Here is a 20,379-nt window from a genome sequence, read left to right on the forward strand (position 1 = left end):
AAGGATAGACAGAGGAGACCTAGTGCAATAAATTATTGTAAAGCTACACAGCTATGCCAGTTGTCGGGTTAAGGCAATAGCTACGCTAATTGCGTGGCCAGGCATTTCATAACTAAAGCCAAAATGTTTCATTATTTTTGTTATACTCAGTTTCCATTTGTATTGTCAGGGCTAGGGCTCAGACCCTTTAAACCCATTGTACAGACTGGTTCACCAGACCCCTCACACGCAGGTCCATGCTAGGTAATTGGGAAAGATCCCAGGAGCCATTGGCAGACGACACGAGCCCAGTCCTCAGCAGTAGCAGCAGAAGCAGTGGTTGTGGCCTCTCGGGGCATCTGGCAGCAACAGCCTCCAGCAGCTATAGCAGTCTCCCCATGGCCGCCAGAGGGGGGCAGGGGACCCCTATGGATCAGAGCCACTCGTCCTTTATACTTAAGTCATAACCCAGGACACCTGGGTGCACATGCGCAATTACATGAGACAACCAAGGAACACCTGGGCACGTGTGCCTATTTACATCAAATGTTGAGCAAGATACTGAACATCTGAGGAGCCCTGACCATTTTCCTTCACTTTCCCTACAATTATACTCTGATAATGCTGGACTGCTTAATAGTTCCTATTAAGTGGTATGGGGAACATTCCAGTGCTGTTTGCCAGTGAATGTGGAAGAACAGAATGCACTTAAGGGCTTTTTCCTCCACCAGCAATTTGCAGAAGCTTTATAAAGTTTCTCAAACTTAGAATCACCTGGAGGGTTTTAAGACTGTGCCAAGGCCACACCCCATACCAGTGAAATCGTAATGGGTGAGAGCAGCTTCAGCAGTTTTGAAGGACCCCCAGATGATTCCAGTGTGCAGCAAATTTGGAAACCGCGGCCCGTTTTTGACACCCCCTTTCCTCTTTCTATTCCCTCTCTCTTTCTTCATCCTTCCCCCTGCTCTTCCCCTTCTCAGGTTTTCCCTTAGCTGCTGTTCCCCACTGTGGGTCAGCTCCTGTCTTCCTGGTAAGTACCAACAAAGCCCTCCTTCTTCCCTCTCCTGAACGAAAATCCAAGTCAAGGTGGTATTTGGTATCTCTTCCCTCCGGCGGGAGACACTGTCCAGGTCTCTATGTCCTTCTAGTGCCCACTGACTGCTCTGGCTCTTACCTGGTTCTGGGTTCATCCTCCATCACCCCATCCCCAGATGCTTTGTTCCTCCTAGGTCAGAGCTTCCCAAAGCAGTGTCTGCTGCTCCTGGGCATCTGCAGGTGAATCCTCAGGCATCTGCCAGTTTTTCAGGAGATTTAAAAATGTTTTCATTTCCTGGTGCTCCAGTTTCCTTATCTGTAAAATGGGGTAATAATGCCTTCTACATAGGAGTGTTGTGGGGATTAAAGAAAGCATTTATGAGAGAGCATTGTACGTGCTGGGGTGAGCCATATGAAAATGCCATATTTGTAGGTCAAAAATGATGGGATAGGGGCAATTTTATTCTGTTTATTCCTTATAAGTGCTTAGTAAATGCTAGTTGTTACTGTTATTTTCTGTTTAAGTTAATTAATGTATTTGAATGTAATTTTATTTATATTTGGTAATCTTTAGCTTTAAAGCTACACATAGGCTTTAAGCATAAGGCACTTAGGGTCATAATCTGTATTAATCAGTTAACACAGGGTGGGAAGGCTTCTGTCTGTGAGACTTTTTCCTTTTAAAGGAGAGCACATTTTTCAAATTTGAGTAATCCTGCCCTCTAATCTAAGAGAATTACCTTCTCTAATCTGCCTCACTTAATTCATCTGCCCTGTGTTTTAATTCTCAGGACAGACACTGATTTTAGCCTTGGTTCAGCTAGAAAATCTGGCAGGTAACCCCAGGCTTTTGATTTCTCATACTAGAACTTGGCACTCAATAGTGACTTTTGGAAGACCTTTCAAATGTCCTTTCTGCACCAGAAAGCAAACAGCTTCTGGGCAGTGTCTTGACCCAGATGCGTAACCAGGTGCCTTCCTAGACTACTCCGAGCCTATTTTGAGAATTAGACTAGCCAGCAGGCATGTGCTAGGTATTGTTCAAAATACATTCCATGTGTTACTTCCTTTAATTCAACTAGGAGCCATATGAGCTGGGGTTATGATTTCCCCATTTTTTAGATGAGGAAACTGAGGCACAGAGAGCTTAAGAAACCTGCCCAGGGTTACTGTTGGTAGCAGAGTCCGGATTCTAGCCTATGCTCTTGGGGCTGCACGACACTGGTTTGTACACATTGCCTATTTTATTCACACAGTAATCCCAGGGGGTGTGTAAAGGGGTTGGGGGTCTGTGTGCTCTGGAGCCTGCACTTACCACCCTGGCTCCACTGCATGAGGCACCTTGTGTGGTTCCTGGTCAGCCCTGCTGTGGCTGCTGGGTGTGGCTGTGTCACTGTCCTTCGAGGGCCTCCTTCCCAGTCCCAGACTTCTGCCTAGACTTAGGGTGATAAGATAAACTGGCTTCTCTGGGTGATGGTAGAATAGCTTAAATACACACACAAAAAAGCTTGGCCTTTCTGTTGACCTTACTTGCCCTAGGGGCCTCAGCACTCTCTCCCCTTTGAGTGGTCCTGGGTGATCTGCCCACAGACAGGGCTGGAGGGGGCTCAGAGAGGATAGGGTTATTTGGTTGGTTAATAGCTTTTCCAGCTCCAATTGCACTTCCCCAATTTTGAGAAGGCCTGCCTTTGTTAGCTTGCCATCTTTCCCTCCTTTAATGTTCTTTTCCATGAAAGTAGAATAACAGCATGTATTTTTATTTATTAACCTAAGCCCTCTCAGAGAAAAGCAAGAGCATTATTACTACTAATAAAAATTGTTCTTGCATCGTTCTGTCCATGGGTGGCTGATCCAGGTTTTTAAAGTAGAGCCCTTCTGAAGGAAAAGAACACAAAATTACAACCATAAAATTAGGAACAGAGCATTGGCCAGGGGCCCATGCAGTCAGGCACCCTGAAGCTTATGCTTTCCTAACTCCATGATATATCCACCTCTGGCAATAACTCTTATGAATTTTTTTCCTATTTGTGTTTGTATTTTTCCCTATTAATACTTATTTTTAAAATTGTATATATTTATGACATACAACACGATGTTTTGAAATACATATACGTATTGCAGTGATTAAATCAAACTGGTTAACATTCATTAACTTACTTATGTTTTTTGTGGTAAGAACATTTCAGATCTACTCTCTTCACAATTTTCAAGTATGCAATACACTATTAATGATAGACACCATGCTGTACAGTAGATCCCCAGAATGTATTCCTCATGTCATGTCCAACATCTCCCCAGTCATGCCCCTTCCCCCAACAGCCCATTGTACTCTCTGTGTCTAGGAGTTTGGCTTTTTTCGATTCTGCATACAGCGAGATCATGAAGTATTTGTCTCCCTGTGCCTGGCTTATTTCACTTAGCATAATGTTCTCCAGGTTCATCCATGTTGCTGTAATTGGATTTTAACATGTTTTTTCCAATCCTTCTTATTTCCGGTCCTATGACTAGTATACTTGATTATTGGAAAGAACCTAGATGTTTATCTGGATCTTTATAAAATGTAACAGATCCTAGGTTGTTTTGACAGTTGGGAGGAGAGCCAGGACAGATCACCACCTGCCCCACAGGGAAAGAAGGGGCAGGTTCATGTCATGGGCATCGGGAGGAGCAGCTGGACTGGCCTTGCCCAGGTCCCAGCCTCTACCCGCCTCTCTCCTCAGCACCACAGTCGGTTGCGTTTCACATGGGACAGAGATGTCAAGGAGTCAGGTGGCCCTGAAACCTTCAGTAAATGAAGGCTCTTAAAGTAACCTTCCAGGAGCATTTGGGTTTTAAAAGAAAATGTTTATGAACCTAAATAAATTCCTAGTTGGTGATGATATTAAGTTTTTGTGATAATAGGAGGAGAATTTTGGTAGGTGGGATACAGATTTGGGGTAGATTTTAACCACCCTTTAAATCACAACATGGGAGTGATTGCTTACTCTCTCTGTTGAAACAAAGCAAGATTTATTGTTGAGAAAGCTTCTGCTGACTGTGACATAGCATGCAGGGGTGAAAAGTGCCCTAGACAAGGTGGCAGGAAAATGCAGCTCCACTTGAGGCTCTAGTTGCTTGTCAGTGTGGTGGCTGTGGACAGATACTTTAAATACTCTGTGCCTCAAGTGTACTAGTAATAGTAATTAATGAAAGCTTCATGGTTTATTAATCCACATCATGTCCGTACAGGGTAGAGGTTATCAATCCCATTTTAGAGATGAGGAAAGAAAGAAAAGGTAACCTGTCCACGGTGATAGTCCTAATTTCTTCACCTATGAAATAATACAATCTGAATAGACCATTGGTTTTCCCAAGCCATTCCCCAGAAAACTAGACTATCTAATAGATGTTTTAAGAAAACAAGGTGTTTGGGAGGGATAGGTCACTTTCCAAGTAAGTGTGAAGAAATGCTGGGTTAAGCAAAACTAAAGAGATTTCTTCATTGCACTCCTCTTCGGAGCCTTTAATATGCTTGTTTCCATAAGGAGACTCTTAATGCACAGTATTTCCTGTGGGCACCTTTGAATAAGCTTGATCTGGGAGATGTGGGACACAGTCACTTGCTGGTGTACTCCAGCCCTAATAGGCTATTAATTGAAGACATGAGAAGATTTCCCTGAAAGATGTCACCCTCTCAAGATAATTTACTCTATCTTCCCCCCTACCAAAATAACTCTGAATTCTTTCTTCCTCTGAGTCTCTGTAGCATATATATGTATGTCAATATGCATATAACACACACTCCCTCTGTTATAGAAAGTGATTGTTGTAGTATGATGATTTATTATATTGTGATTATTACTATATAGAATGGATTTATTCCACAAACCTGCAGTCAGATACCTCCTGTGTACTAGACACTGGGGACCTAAAGGTAAATCAGAAGACTTGTATGAAATGTGTCCCCTCAAGAAGCTCACAGTCTAGTAGGAAACGTGGTCACCTTAACAGTTAGTTATAATATAAGTTAGTAATAATAGTAATTGATGAAAGCTATACATAGTTTATTAATCCACATCATGTCCTTACAGGGTAGAGGTTATCAGTCCCATTTTAGAGATGAGGAAAGAAAGAAAAGGTAGCCTGTCCATGGTCACCGTTCTAACAAGTGGCAGAGCTGAGACTTAAACTTAAGTTTGTCAAAATACAAAACCCATTGCCCTTACCACTGTGAAACAAGGCCTCTAACTACCATGGATAGGTAGAGGACATAACAGAAGCAGAGAAGGTGGTTCCTGATTGATCTTGTGGGAAAGGAGAGGAAAGGAGGCCTTCTAGAGGAGGTGACATGTGAGCTGAGCCTTGAGTAGAGAATGGAGGGGAACCAAGGGGACATCAGGAGCCAAGGCATCAAATGAGAAGCAGCATGGTGCTGTGGAAACCCCGGGCGACGTGGATCAGCTGAGCCTGACGTGTCAAGGGGCAGATGGTAGGTGGGAGACAGATCATGGGAAGCCTTTCAGACTTCCTTGACTACCCAGCACCAGTGATTCTCACTGCCATTTGAGCACCCACCTCCGTCTCCTTCCCCAAGATCCATCTTAGGGTTATTTTGAAGCCAGAGTTGGGTCAGTTATCAGTGTGGTCAGAGACTAGCAATCTTCGGTGGAATCACTTGGGGGGAGTCCAGGGCAGCAGCTCGCCTCTGCTCCTCAGGCTGTGTGTCATACCTGTCTCTCTCCATTTCTTCTTCCAGATAAGCCACCCTGGTTGGCAAGAAAGAATATAGTTGTCTTGTTGGGTTTCATTGACAGCGCTTTGTGATCTCCGTCCCCAGAGGGCCTGTGTAGGTAGGGCTGGTGCAGTCGTGTTACCTGGCATCTCACAAATATGTGGCCTTGGTTGTGAGGACAACACATTAACATCAAACCAGGCTCACTCTTGGCCAAATAACTCAAAGACTCATCATCTCTTCCCGTATACTAGGCAAGTCCACATGTCCTCCCATGTACTTAGCAGCCTTTGTGAGGACTTTTAGTCTAAGGATAACATTAATAATTTTACTAACAGAGGTTAAGAATTTGGGTATTAAGCTAGAACTATTGACAATAATGTGTGTAATAGGAAATATCATCTATGTCTGTTTCAAAGGATGCTGAGTGAATGAATAAGTGAAATAGAATACAAGGACGACAATTGAGGAACCAAAAGAAGAAAACTCAGTAATAAGGAGGAGGGGATAGAAGCATCACTTGACTTCTTCAGGACTGGTGGTCAGGGAGTGGATTCAGTTCAGATGCCGACATTTCCTTATCCACAACTGGATACTCAGTATTTCCCCCCATGAAGGGAATTAATTTAGTTGCAAAAATAAAAATTTTCTATTATCAAGGACAGCCCTCTTTTATTAGAAACTCTTACATCCTTTTCTGCCTGAATGAATACTATGTAAAATTTTATTATATTCTGCTTTGCTACAGTAAACTTCTTTAATAACTATTATTTATGGAGACATAAATGAAGATGGTGCATTACAAAGGAAGAACTCCTGCCTCAATGATACATTCCTTTGCCTTCAAATGCAGGGTGAGAAAATCCTCCCTTCCTTTAAATAATTATGCTAATTAGTTAAATGTGCTTGGAAAGTCAAGTTATAGTTTAGGCTGTTTTAGCTAATGCCAGTACCCTTTCACAAAAATGAAACTGACGGTCTTTGGGTTGTCAGGAGACAGATTATTTGTAGCCCAAGGTATTGGTCGGTCAGAGATTTGGAGGATGAGTACATGCATAGATGTGTTTTTTAAAACATATTCTTAATCAAATGAGAAACATTGGTTAAGATTTAGAAGTTAGCTGAAGTAACCCAGTGGTTTGAAAATAGTGCTTTAGCCAAAGGGTTTTTATGTAAACCATTGTTTTAACATTGGCTGTTTGATTTTTTTTTTCTTTTTCCCTCAAGAAGAGAGCACAAGCTATTTCTCCTACCCTGTAAGAAATCCTGGAAAGTCTCTCCATATCTGTCACGTTGGCAATTGCAGTTCTTTCTTGAACTTGAATTATGTCAAGGGCCAAATGGAAACCTCCCTCAAGGCCTTTTGACAAAAACGTGGTCAGGATTCTTAGCACTGTGGGCAAAATCCTACTCCACTGAAGGTAGAACGTAACATTCAGCATGAGTTGGTTCTCAATTTGGGGTGAGAATCAAGTTTAGGTTAAGTGGTTGTGAGTGGTTGAAGGTGAGCCATAATCTTTATATTCTCCCAACTCTCCTTGACGGCTAACTATAGGAGCAGTTGGTTTAGCCTTTGAGGTGAGAAGGAGAATTTATGAAGAAACAGAGCCATGATTTGTAAGCTGTGGTGGGAGGAAGAGTTCTGGTGTCCTCCTGCCCTCAGGATCCATGGTGCTTGAGAGAATGAGCACCCTCCATTCTAGATAGCCTGAAAAGAAGCAGTATTTTCACTGTGAGCTGGGCTTCAGTCAACAGTGGTGGAAGGAATATTTCAGGAAGAGGTTAAAGATGTCAGGGTTGCTTGTTACATTTGGTTTCAGACACTGTGGTAAATGATGTCAGGACGGGCAGAGAGCATCTAAGAATGTGGGTGAGCATGGCATTCCCAAAGGCATGGGGAGGGGTGATATGGAAGAATTAATAGCCCTGGAGGCCTCGAACAGAACCTTCCTGCCAGGCCTCTAAAACCAAAACAAAGGGGCCCAAAACACCATACAGTGGTCCCTGACAATAAAACTTGGTTCAAATAGTGCAGAACATCTCCATGGATTCACAGCAGGCAGTGTCTGCTTTATAACTAATTATTATAAACACTTGTTTCTTGTTTCAGAAGGTTTGGAAAAACTCTAGCAGAAGAAAGATGAATGCATCTCTCCAAGTACGGTGCTGACTACCTCTGAGTAGTACCAAGATAATGCTTCTTTGATCAAGAGCCGGAAGGCATATGCCTAGTAATCTAATATTGGATTTGGAACTGGGTTATGTGGAACATAAGATCAGATCTGGTTGCAATTTAATCCACTTACAACATATTATATTGTTTCTCAGTACATTTTGTACTTCCATGGTTTTGGATGGTCTCTAGGATAAAAATGTCTAGAAAAGATAAGATGAAACATGACAATTTTATATAGAAGAGTTTAATAAAAAACACGAAAGCAAAAATTTCTTCAAACCACTGACCCCTCCCAAGTAAATAAAAAATGGCAAGCTGTATCTAGTTTGCCATTCCTGCCCAGGAGGTCTTTGACTTCATTGCCTTTTGGCTGTTTGCACTTGAAAACACCTCATCAGTTCTCAAAACCTTCAGATTGATGGAGAAAGCAAACAAATACACAACGAACATGCAGAATAGCTCCTAGAGTAAATACAACATCCTTTTACATTGTGAATATATTGGTAGGCATCCTCAGCCAGACATCATTTATCCTTCAGGAATTGAAGCATTTTTGATGCAATTGACCTTTAAATCAGATTGAGGCTAGCGAGGAAGGCAGCTTTTCCCTATAACTCTAGCCTTGCCAAGGAGCTCCAGAAAAAGAAATTAACATTTTATAAAAGCATTGATTTTTATGCAAATAGATCCTCAATTCAGATTGGGAATGTGTGAATATCTGTCTCCCTGTATGTGTGGAAATGAAACATCAGTGTCTAGGAAGTCCAAAAGAGGTCATCTCTGGCTAATTCTGTATTATTGACATTTAAAAACCAACTTAACCTTTTAGCTGATGAGCCTGAAAGAAGTATTAAAGTAAAAAGCATATTTGTTACAAAGGAAAATTTTAGATGGTGGCTGGACCCTTTTGGAAGACTCTTGAATTGGTTAGAGCTCCTGTTGCAAGAGACAGAAAGCCAACTCAAACTAGCTTGGGCAAAAGGGATATTTGTCATGTGGGCACTGAGGCTTTTATAATAATTAAAGGAAGAGTTAAAAACTGGCCCAAAATGCAAGGGTTGAACATAGTTGGGGCTCTTCTCTCTTATTTCTCATCTCTGTCTCTCGAGCAAGCTTCTGTCTTCTCCACATGGGGAGGAACCTGGCATATAGACGTTCAAATTTCATACCTTGGGGCCTCCTCTACCAGAGAGGGCTGATTGTCTTTTTCCAATTCTGGTATGAAAAATATCCAGGAAGACCTCCGATTGACCTGACTTGGATCAGATGTGCAGTACTGGCCCTAACAACAGTGGCTAGTATGGTAGGCCATGCAAGAACATGATACTTTCCAATAGCAACACATGACTGGTGGCAGTAGGAAACCCATTGCCATTAGAAGGGGAAAGTATGGAGCAGAACTGATTCTAAATGCTTACAAAACTTTGTTTTCTTTCTTATATTTTGTTTCGAAAACCTTATGTTTTGATTTGAAAAGCGGTAGTGAAGTGGTATTTGATTTTTTGAGAAGAAAATTATGTCAATAGATAGCGTTCCCACCTCTGGCATTTGCAGAAATATTCATTTGAGTTAACTTTCGCTTTGTTTTATACTTCCAGAATAATGAGTTTACTTCAGATTCTATATTGTTATTGTAGTGGACATCAGGGTGATTTTGCTATCCCAATATCCAGTCCCTCTTCTTTACATGACGACACCTAGATTTTCCTTTGGGAAACAAACACCTCCCCCACTCTCAAAGCATGTGATTTCAATGAAGTTGACACCATATACACCCTTGTTCCAGTTACATGCTAGTGACTCAGCCCTGGCCACTTAGAATGGCACTTTCCCCTGGTCAATTACTTGTCCAGGGATGGTTCTCCCTCCTTTCTTAGGGCTTTTTCTGGAACATTTTGGAAAGAGATTTCTATGGAATGCTTTTGGAGCTTCTGGTGGTCACAGTTTGGGAGGACTTGAATGAGAATAAAGGCAAAAGAGGGGCAAAGCAGAGTTGAAGGTTGGAAACTTCTGAAAACAGGGTTAAAGTCCAGCAATGTCTAAACAGTTAGGTGAGACAGTAAAATTCCTCCCCTTCCCTCCCCGTCCCAGTTTTGGTTACAACCTGCTTGATTTGGGTTTCTGTACCTTGCAACCAACATGTCCTGAAAAATGCAGTTATCTTCATGAGCTGAACTGTAATTCCTAGTTAGTTCTTTTGCTCAATTTCCTTATGTTCCAGGTATATATTGCTGCTTTACAAATCACCACAAAGCTTAGTATCTGGAGGCAGGAAAAATTTTATTATCTCTCTTGGTTTCTGTGGGTCAGGAATACACTAAGAGTTTGGCCAGGCTGTCCTGGGAGTTTCTTTTTTTTTTTTTTTTTTTTTTAATTTTATTTTGTCGATATACATTGTAGCTGATTATTGCTCCCCATCACCAAAACCTCCCTCCCTTCTCCCTCCCCCCCTCCCCCCCCAACAATGTCCTTTCTGTTTGCTTGTCGTATCAACTTCAAATAATTGTGGTTGTTATATCTTCTTCCCCCCCCCCCCCGGTTTGTGTGTGTGTGTGTGTGTGTGTGTGAATTTATACATTAATTTTTAGCTCCCACCAATAAGTGAGAACATGTGATATTTCTCTTTCTGTGCCTGACTTGTTTCACTTAATATAATTCTCTCAAGGTCCATCCATGTTGTTGCAAATGGCAATATTTCATTCGTTTTTATAGCTGAGTAGTATTCCATTGTGTACATGTACCGCATTTTCCGTATCCACTCATCTGATGATGGGCATTTGGGCTGGTTCCAACTCTTGGCTATTGTAAAGAGTGCTGCGATAAACATTGGGGAACAGGTATACCTTCGACTTGATGATTTCCATTCCTCTGGGTATATTCCCAACAGTGGGATAGCTGGGTCGTATGGTAGATCTATCTGCAATTGTTTGAGGAACCTCCATACCATTTTCCATAGAGGCTGCACCATTTTGCAGTCCCACCAACAATGTATGAGAGTTCCTTTTTCTCCGCAGCCTCGCCAGCATTTATCGTTCAGAGTCTTTTGGATTTTAGCCATCCTAACTGGGGTTAGATGGTATCTCAATGTGGTTTTGATTTGCATTTCCCGGATGCTGAGTGATGTTGAGCATTTTTTCATATGTCTGTTGGCCATTTGTATATCTTCCTTAGAGAAATGCCTACTTAGCTCTTTTGCCCATTTTTTAATTGGGTTGCTTGTTTTCTTCTTGTAAAGTTGTTTGAGTTCCTTATATCTTCTGGATATTAATCCTTTGTCAGATGTATATTTTGCAAATATTTTCTCCCACTCTGTTGGTTGTCTTTTAACTCTTTTAATTGTTTCTTTTGCTGTGCAGAAGCTTTTTAGTTTGATATAATCCCATTTGTTTATTTTTCCTTTGGTTGCCCGTGCTTTTGGGGTCGTATTCATGAAGTCTGTCCCAGTCCTATTTCCTGAAGTGTATCTCCTATGTTTTCTTTAAGAAGTTTTATTGTTTCAGGGTGTATATTTAAATCCTTAATCCATTTTGAGTTGATTTTAGTATACGGTGAGAGGTATGGATCTAGTTTCATTCTCCTGCATATGGATATCCAGTTATCCCAGCACCATTTGCTGAAGAGGCAGTCCATTCCCCAGTGAATAGGCTTGGTGCCTTTGTCAAAGATCAGATGGCAGTAAGTGTGTGGGTTGATTTCTGGATTCTCTATTCTATTCCATTGGTCAGTGTGTGTGTTTTTATGCCAGTACCATACTGTTTTGGTTATTATAGCTTTGTAGTATAGCTTAAAGTCAGGTAGTGTTATGCCTCCAGCTTTATTTTTTTTGCTCAGCATTGCTTTGGCTATGCGTGGTCTTTTATTGTTCCATATAAATGTCTGAATAGTTTTTTCCATTTCTGAGAAAAATGTCTTTGGAATTTTGATGGGGATTGAATTGAATTTGTATATCACTTTGGGTAGTATGGACATTTTCACTATGTTGATTCTTCCAATCCAAGAGCATGGGATATCTTTCCATCTTCTTGTATCCTCTCTAATTTCTCTCAGCAGTGGTTTGTAGTTCTCATTATAGAGATTTTTCACCTCCTTGGTTAACTCAATTCCTAAGTATTTTATTTTTTTGGTGGCTATTGTAAATGGGCAGGCTTTCTTGATTTCTCCTTCTGCATGTTCACTGTTGGAGAAAAGAAATGCTACTGACTTTTGTGTGTTGATTTTGTATCCTGCTACTGTGCTGAAATCATTTATCAATTCCAAGAGTTTTTTTGTAGAGGTTTTAGGCTGTTCGATAGATAGGATCATGTCATCTGCAAACAGGGACGGTTTGACTTCATCTTTTCCAATCTGGATGCCCTTTATTTCCTTCTCTTCTCTGATTGCTCTGGCTAGTACTTCCAACACTATGTTGAATAGGAGTGGTGAGAGTGGGCATCCTTGTCTAGTGCCTGATCTTAAAGGAAAAGCTTTCAGCTTTTCCCCATTCAGGATGATATTGGCAGTGGGTTTGTCATATATGGCTTTAATTATGTTGAGATACTTTCCCTCTATACCTAACTTATAGAGGGTCTTTGTCATGAATGAGTGCTGAACTTTATCAAATGCTTTTTCAGCATCTATAGAGATGATCATATGGTCCTTGTGTTTGAGTTTATTAATATGGTGTATCACATTTATTGATTTGCGTATGTTGAACCAACCTTGCATCCCTGGGATGAATCCCACTTGATCGTGAAGAATAATTTTTCGTATGTGTTGCTGTATTCTGTTTGCTAGTATTTTAGTGAGGATTTTTGCATCTATATTCATCAAGGATATCGGCCTGTAGTTTTCTTTTTGGGTTATATCTTTACCTGGTTTTGGTATCAGGATGATGTTTGCTTCATAGAATGAGCTTGGGAGATTTGCGTCTGTTTCAATCTTTTGGAATAGTTTGTAAAGAATCGGTGTCAATTCCTCTTTGAATGTTTGGTAAAATTCTGCTGTGAATCCATCTGGTCCTGGGCTTTTCTTTGTTGGGAGCCTTCTGATAACAGCTTCAATCTCCTTTATTGTTATTGGTCTGTTCAAATTTTCTACGTCTTCTTGGCTCAGTTTTGGGAGCTTGTGTGTGTCCAGAAATTTATCCATTTCCTCCAGATTTTCAAATTTGTTGGCGTATAGTTGTTTATAGTAGTCTCGAATGATTCCTTGTATTTCAGATGAATCAGTTGTAATATTGCCTTTTTCATTTCTAATTTTTGTTATTTGAGTCTTCTCTCTTCTTTTTTTTGTTAGCCATGCTAATGGTTTGTCAATTTTATTTATCTTTTCAAAAACCCAACTTTTTGATTCGTTGATCTTTTGAATTGTTTTTTGGTTTTCAATTTCATTCAGTTCTGCTGTGTTCTTAATGATTTCTTTCCGTCTGCTAACTTTAGGTTTGGATTGTTCTTGTTTTTCTAGTTCTTTAAGGTGAAGTGTTAGGTTGTTCACTTGCCATCTTTCTATTCTTCTGAAGTGAGCATTTAATGCAATAAATTTTCCCCTCAATACTGCTTTTGCAGTATCCCACAGGTTTTGGTATGATGTATCATTGTTTTCATTAGTTTCAAGAAATTTTTTGATTTCCTGCTTGATTTCTCCTTGGACCCATATGTCATTAAGTAGAATGCTGTTTAATTTCCATGTGTTTGTATAGTTTCCAGAGTTTCGTTTGTTATTAATTTCTAGTTTTAATCCATTGTGGTCTGAGAAGATACATGGGATAATTCCAATTTTTTTGAATTTATTGAGACTTGATTTGTGACCTAATATGTGATCTATCCTGGAGAATGATCCATGTGCTGATGAGAAGAATGAATATTCTGAGGTTGTTGGGTGGAATGTTCTGTAGATATCTGCCAATTCCAATTGGTCTAGAGTCTTGTTTAGATCTTGTGTTTCTCTACTGATTCTTTGCCTAGATGATCTGTCTAATATTGACAGTGGGGTGTTCAGGTCCCCAGCTATTATGGTATTAGTGTCTATTTCCTTCTTTAGGTCTAATAGAGTTTGTTTTATAAATCTGGCTGCTCCAACATTGGGTGCGTACATATTTATGATTGTTATGTCTTCTTGATGGATCAGTCCTTTTATCATTAAGTAGTGTCCCTCATTGTCTCTTTTTATGGTTTTTAGTTTAAAGTCTATTTTGTCAGATCTAAGAATAGCTACTCCAGCTCGTTTTTCTTTTCTGTTTGCATGGTAAATCTTTTTCCATCCTTTCACTCTTAGTCTGTGTGAATCTTTATGGGTGAGGTGGGTCTCTTGTAGGCAGCATATAGTTGGGTCCTGCTTTTTGATCCAGTCAGCCAGTCTGTGTCTTTTAATTGGGGAATTTAAGCCTTTTACATTAAGAGTTGTTATTGAAAGGTGTTGATTTATTCCTAGCATTTTATTGGTTGTTTGGTTGTCTTAGGTGTCTTTTGTTCCTTGCTTTCTGATTTACTGTTTGTTTTCTTTGTTTGTTGGTTCCTTAGATTGTAGATAGTGTTTTTGTTAGCTTGTTTTCTCTTCATGAATGCCATTTTTATTGTACTAGCGGGTTTAGATTTTTCTTGGGTTTTTATGGCAGTGGTAGTTATTTTTCAGGAACCAAACCCAGTACTCCCTTGAGGATTTCTTGTAAGGGTGGTCGTGTGGTAGTGAACTCCCGCAGTTTTTGTTTGTCTGAGAAATATACTATTTGCCCCTCATTTCAGAAGGATAGCCTTGCAGGGTAGAGTATTCTTGGCTGGCAATCTTTGTCTTTTAGTATTTTGAAAATATCATCCCATTCCTTTCTAGCTTTTAGGGTTTGTGATGAAAAGTCTGATGTTAATCTGATTGGGGCTCCCTTATAGGTGATGTGACGCTTCTCTCTTGCAGCTTTTAAGATTCTCACTTTGTCTCTGAGTTTTGCCAATTTGACTATGACATGTCTTGGAGAAGGCCTTTTTGGGTTGAATACGTTTGGAGATCGTTGAGCTTCCTGGATCTGAAGATCTGTGATTTTTCCTATACCTGGGAAGTTTTCTGCCACTATTTTGTTGAATATGTTTTCAATGGAATCTCCATTTTCCTCCCCTTCTGGAATACCCATGGCTCGGATATTTGAGCGCTTGAGGTTGTCTGATATCTCTCTCAGATTTTCTTCCATGTCCTTGATTCTTTTTTCTTTCTTTTTGTCTGCTTGTGTTATTTCAAACAGCCCATCTTCACGGTCAGAGGTTCTCTCTTCAACTTCGACAAGCCTGCTGGTTAAACTCTCCGTTGTGTTTTTTATTTCGCTGAATAACTTCTTCAGTTCAGCAAGTTCTGCTACATTTTTTTTCAGGACATTGATTTCCTTGTACATTTCCTCTTTCAGATCCTGTATACTTTTCCTCATTTCATCATGATATCTAGCTGAGTTTTCTTGTATCTCATTCAGTTTCCTTAGAATTATCACTCGAAATTCCTTGTCAGTTATTTCAAGGGCTTCTTGTTCTATATGATAGGGTTGTGCCAGGTCGGGTCCTCGCTCTCTGTCTCTGGTTTGTCGCCTTCCATGTTCTCGGCCGTTGCCGCCTCGGGCTGTTCAGTCGTGGCGCGGCTCGGGCGCTCCCAGGAATCTTCTTTAATGCCGGCCTGAAACCTCGAATCCTGAATAGGGCAGCTGGCTGCCTTCAGCGCGGCCCCGGCCTCCGGGATCCTGGCTGCATATGCAGATGCAATTGGACTGTGGCTAGAGCTGACTAGAGGGGATTGGAGTAGCTGGGGCTGGCTGGGCAGCTCGCTGTCTTCATGGAGTCTCAGTAACTCTGGGTGGACTACTTAGGCTTCCTCACAGAGTAGCAGCCTCAAGGCGCTCAGGCTGCTTGTATGGTGGCTCAGGGCTTCAGTATGAGTGTTGCAGAGCACCGGGTATAAGTTGCCTCACCTTCTGTGACCTAGCCTTGGAAATCACATAGTGTCATTTAACAGCACACTCCAGTCAACTGGTCAGTAAGGCTGGCCCAGAATCCAAATGAACATATGAAGCCCTACATCTCGATGGAGACATGTCAAAGAACTTACAGACAAGTTTTAAAAGTATCACGTATTATCAGCCATTCCTAAATTGCAAGAAAGGTGCCTGTGGTCAGAATGATATATTTAAGAAGACTTAGTTTTGGAAAGACCTGCCTTTAGTTTATACTTTTGGAAGCTCAGTTAACTTTTTTAGGCCAGTAAGACATCACCAGTCCTCATCTATACATATTGAAAATTAAATCAAGATTTGTCACAATCTTTCAGGCTCTAGAATTCCATTTTGCTTTCATATTAGGCACATCAGATTTTAATATTATTGAAACATATTCAGATTTGCATTCGTTCTCTACTTCACAATTACTCATATGTTGACTTAATACTGAGGTTTTGTTATTTAGTACTTGGTTCTTAAGTTAATGTAGCTTCCAGAAGTGTTTAATTTTCTTCCAGTGTCTAATTTGAGGGGTGGGAATATCTTGCTTTATACACTTTTGTGAAGCAGCAGTTAGGGTGTAGATTTGTAAAACTTGACCTAGGTTATTTTTCTATCACTTGGCCTCTCTGACAAATCTAGAAATCCTCTTTTAAACATCTAGTATCATCCACAGAGTGAAAATTCAGAATGCAACTCTTTTCAACTTTCTCTGAAGTGGAGGAAGTCCAATAGATCTTGAACTATTTTTTTTTTTTTTTCTCTTTTGGAATGTAGCAAGTAATCCATTGGAATAAAACCAGCAGTTGAGTAACTCTTGCAAAGGTAATTTAGAGCACAAATTAAATCTGTCAGAGTGGTATTAGATTTGCAAAAGCTCATAAATAACAAATGAAAGGTCACAGAGCTGTGAAAATGAGAATGTACTTCTTCATAAAGAGAACCGCATTCAGGGATGGGATCTGCACTGCATATTCAAATAGCATTGTCATAAAATGGAAACGCAATGTCTTTTCTAAATGTCTAGGATAGTCCAAAGACACAGTGGACCCTTCATATTATCTGAGCATGTCCAGCATCATATTTGTGAGGTTTGGGGATTAAAGCTCCATTGACTACTGCGAATCTGTACACAAAAGATATAACTCCCTCAGCAGAGCTTGTATTTCAGTAACTGTTAGGCTAATTTTGAATGTATGTTACTCATCTTTCATTTTTCATTTCCTAGAAAATACTGATAGAGTGGTGCTTCATGATTTACTGCAGGAATGTAAGCAGCGGAGATACTAACAAAGAGTCCAGCCCATCCTGTTATCCTCATGGAAAAAGAGAGGTAGAAAATATAACCTTGGCTAATACAGAGTAGACAAGTTCTTTTACTGTGCGTTGTATGTAGATTTTTCTTTTTATTGCTGTGTTGGGCTTGACATAAGACAAAAAAATTTATATTTATTAAAAGTAACGTGTGGGCTTCATTAACATAATCTTTTGTGTCAAAGGACACCATCAGAAAAGTGAAAATACAACACAAAAAGAAAATATTTGCAAATCATGTATATGAAAAGAGTCTAAAATCCAGAATATAGAAATGAATCTTATAGTTCAACAATAAAAAGACACCCCAATTACAAAATGGACAAAGTATTTAAAGAGACATTCCTCCAAAGAAGGTATACAAATGGCCAATAAGCAAATGAAAAAATGTTCAACATCATCAGTGACTGTGGAAATGCAAATCAAAACTACAGTGAGATACCCTTCACACTCACTGAGATGGCTACAATTTTTTAAAAATATAAGTGTTGGCAAGGATGTGGAGAAATTGTAACATTTACATATTCCCGATGGGATGTAAAATGCTGCTGCTGCAGTGGAAAGCTGTCTGACAGTTCCTCAAAGTTAAACAGGTGGTAACCATAAGACCCAGCAATTCCACTCCTAGGTATATACCCAAGAAAACTGAAAACATGTCCACATAAAAACATGTACACGAGTGTTAACAGCAGCCTTATTCACAATAGCCAAAAAGAGGAAACCACCAAATGTCTGTCATCTGATGAATGGATAAATATTATATACCCATATGATAAAATATTATTCAGACCTAAAAAGGAATTATCTACTGGTCCATATGGTATGTACATGTATCTATGATACATGGTACAATATGGAAGAACCTTGAAAACATCATGATAAGTGAAAGAAGCCAGACACAAAAGGCCACATATTGTCTGACATCATTTATGTGAAATGTTCCCAAGAGCCAGATCCATAGAGAAAAAGTAGATCAGTGGTTGCCAGGGGCTGGGGAGGGGAGGGAATTGGGAGTGACTGCTAATAAGTCTGGGATTTCTTTACAGGGTGATGGAAAAGTTTTGGACTAGATAATGGTGAGGGTGACACAATATTACAAATATACCAAAAACTACTGGATTGATCACTTAAAAATGGTGAATTTTATGTTATGTGTATTTTATCTTAATAAAAATTTTTTTAAAAATCAAAAAAGACAATGTGTTGTTTACAAGGATTAATAACAAGTGCACTAGAAATCTTTCTCAGATTTCTGTGATGGGTGACTTCTTTCTTTTTTGATCAGAGGTCCATGAACACTGGGTTGACCCTCTACTCTGGCTGCTGAAGTGTAGGGGAGAGAGGGAGTTCTTTGTGGAATGAAATTTGATCATTGGGAAAGGAGGCAGAAAGGAACCAGGCAGATGAAGTCTCCCTCCTATCTCCTTCCATAGACTACACTAAGGTGTAGGCCCTCCTTTAAATCCTCCATCATTTTGTGACTCTCTGTAAAGTGGTGAGCAGTGTAGTTACCTGGGATCACATTGCTTCATATTTTCTAGCTTCACCTCTATCTCTCTCTTTTTTCTTTACCCTCATTGTCTTGGGCTTGCACCTCCCAAATAAGGTGTTAGCACCTTAGTCAGTGGCCCAAGTTCTGCTACAATGAGCACCTGGACTTAGACACGAAGAGAAGTGCATCATTAGAGAGGGAAAGAGAGAAGTCTGTCTAATATTGATTTTTTTTTTTATTTTAGAAGAAATATGAACGTTTTAGAAGTTATATTCATTTGCTTTAGGTGAAAATCTGACTTTTATTTGTACATAAAAAGTGAAATTATTCAAAAACAAGTCAAACTCATTTTTCCAAAAGCAATATATTTTTAAAAACCATTTTTATAATATAATACATATTTATTAACAACTTTTCAATGTGCAGATGAATATTAAAACTTTACAGCCCACATAATTTTGGAGTCTATCCTTTCAGTTTTTTTCTAATCATACACAAACCTATAAAAGACATTTTTTCCTTCCAAAGAAGGAATGGTTTCACATGTAAAAGGTTTTGAGCGAACTAAGATTCAACTACTTTAAGTATTTGGAAATTCTCCATTAAACACAGGAAATTCATGGTTAAAGTATTTGAGGAGCTGAGTGCCGCCCCCTCCCGCAACCAAGCAAGGAACGCACAGAGAACATTCACCCACAGCCACTGCTGTAGACATGGCTGCAGCAAAAGCAGCTCGACCCCACAGCAGTAGCCACAGCCACCATGCAGGTGGCCCGCCAGACACTTGGCTACACTGACACAAGGAGAGTCACCAGTGGAGACTAGAAAAAGAAGGGGACATCTATTTTTATCTCAAAGTACCCTCTAATTTCTCTGTGATTCTTCTTTTTACACATTATTTATTTAGGAAAGGTTGTTTAATTTCCACACATTTGTGAATTTTCTAAATTTCCTTCTGTTGCTGTGGTCAGAGGACACATTTTCTATGATCTTAGTCTTTTTAAATGTATCAAGAATTGTTTTCTGGCCAAAAATAAAAATAAAAATTCAGTCAAAAAAAAAAGTATTTGAACCCCCCAAATTTGAAGACTTGTGCTAAATAAATCAGGCCTAAAGAATTCATCTTGCCCTTCTCTGTAGTAAATAGAGATGGATCTCTTGATATGAATGAAATAGTTGCTTTAACTTCATCTGTGACAATCCACCATTAGTAGGGGACATGTGTACGCACACACAGGGCATGTGCCTCACGAGGGATATAAGGCGATGTGCTCCTGACCTTCATCAACGTCTTTTATACAAGTAAAATGTAATTAAGACAGATATGTAAGGCTCATGGTGTAGAACATAGACCTTGTAAGGTAGTCCAGGTACTGTATGGGGAGAGTGTCTAAGGGCAGCACTCACCTATTTGCTTCATTGATGAGGGATGGCAGAAAGTCATCTGGGTCTGCATGAGCCTCAGCCACGTTGAAGTGCAGGCTGGCAGAAGGTACCCTATTATGATCCACATTTTGCAGATGAGGAAACTGAGACCCAGAGTGGTTGGAGCTAGGTTTCAAACCCAGGCAGTCTAGCTTTTAACCTCTGTATGTTAATGAGGTTACCTCAAAAAGTTCATGGAAGGACTTGTATTTTTAATTCTATTTTACCATAAACTTTTTGAAGTACCCTTGTATATTCAACACATGCTGGGAAATGAAGTCTCATGGCTGGGTGGCCGTGCCACA

Source organism: Cynocephalus volans, chromosome 1 (assembly GCF_027409185.1).
Source record: "Cynocephalus volans isolate mCynVol1 chromosome 1, mCynVol1.pri, whole genome shotgun sequence".
NCBI lineage: Eukaryota > Metazoa > Chordata > Mammalia > Dermoptera > Cynocephalidae > Cynocephalus > Cynocephalus volans.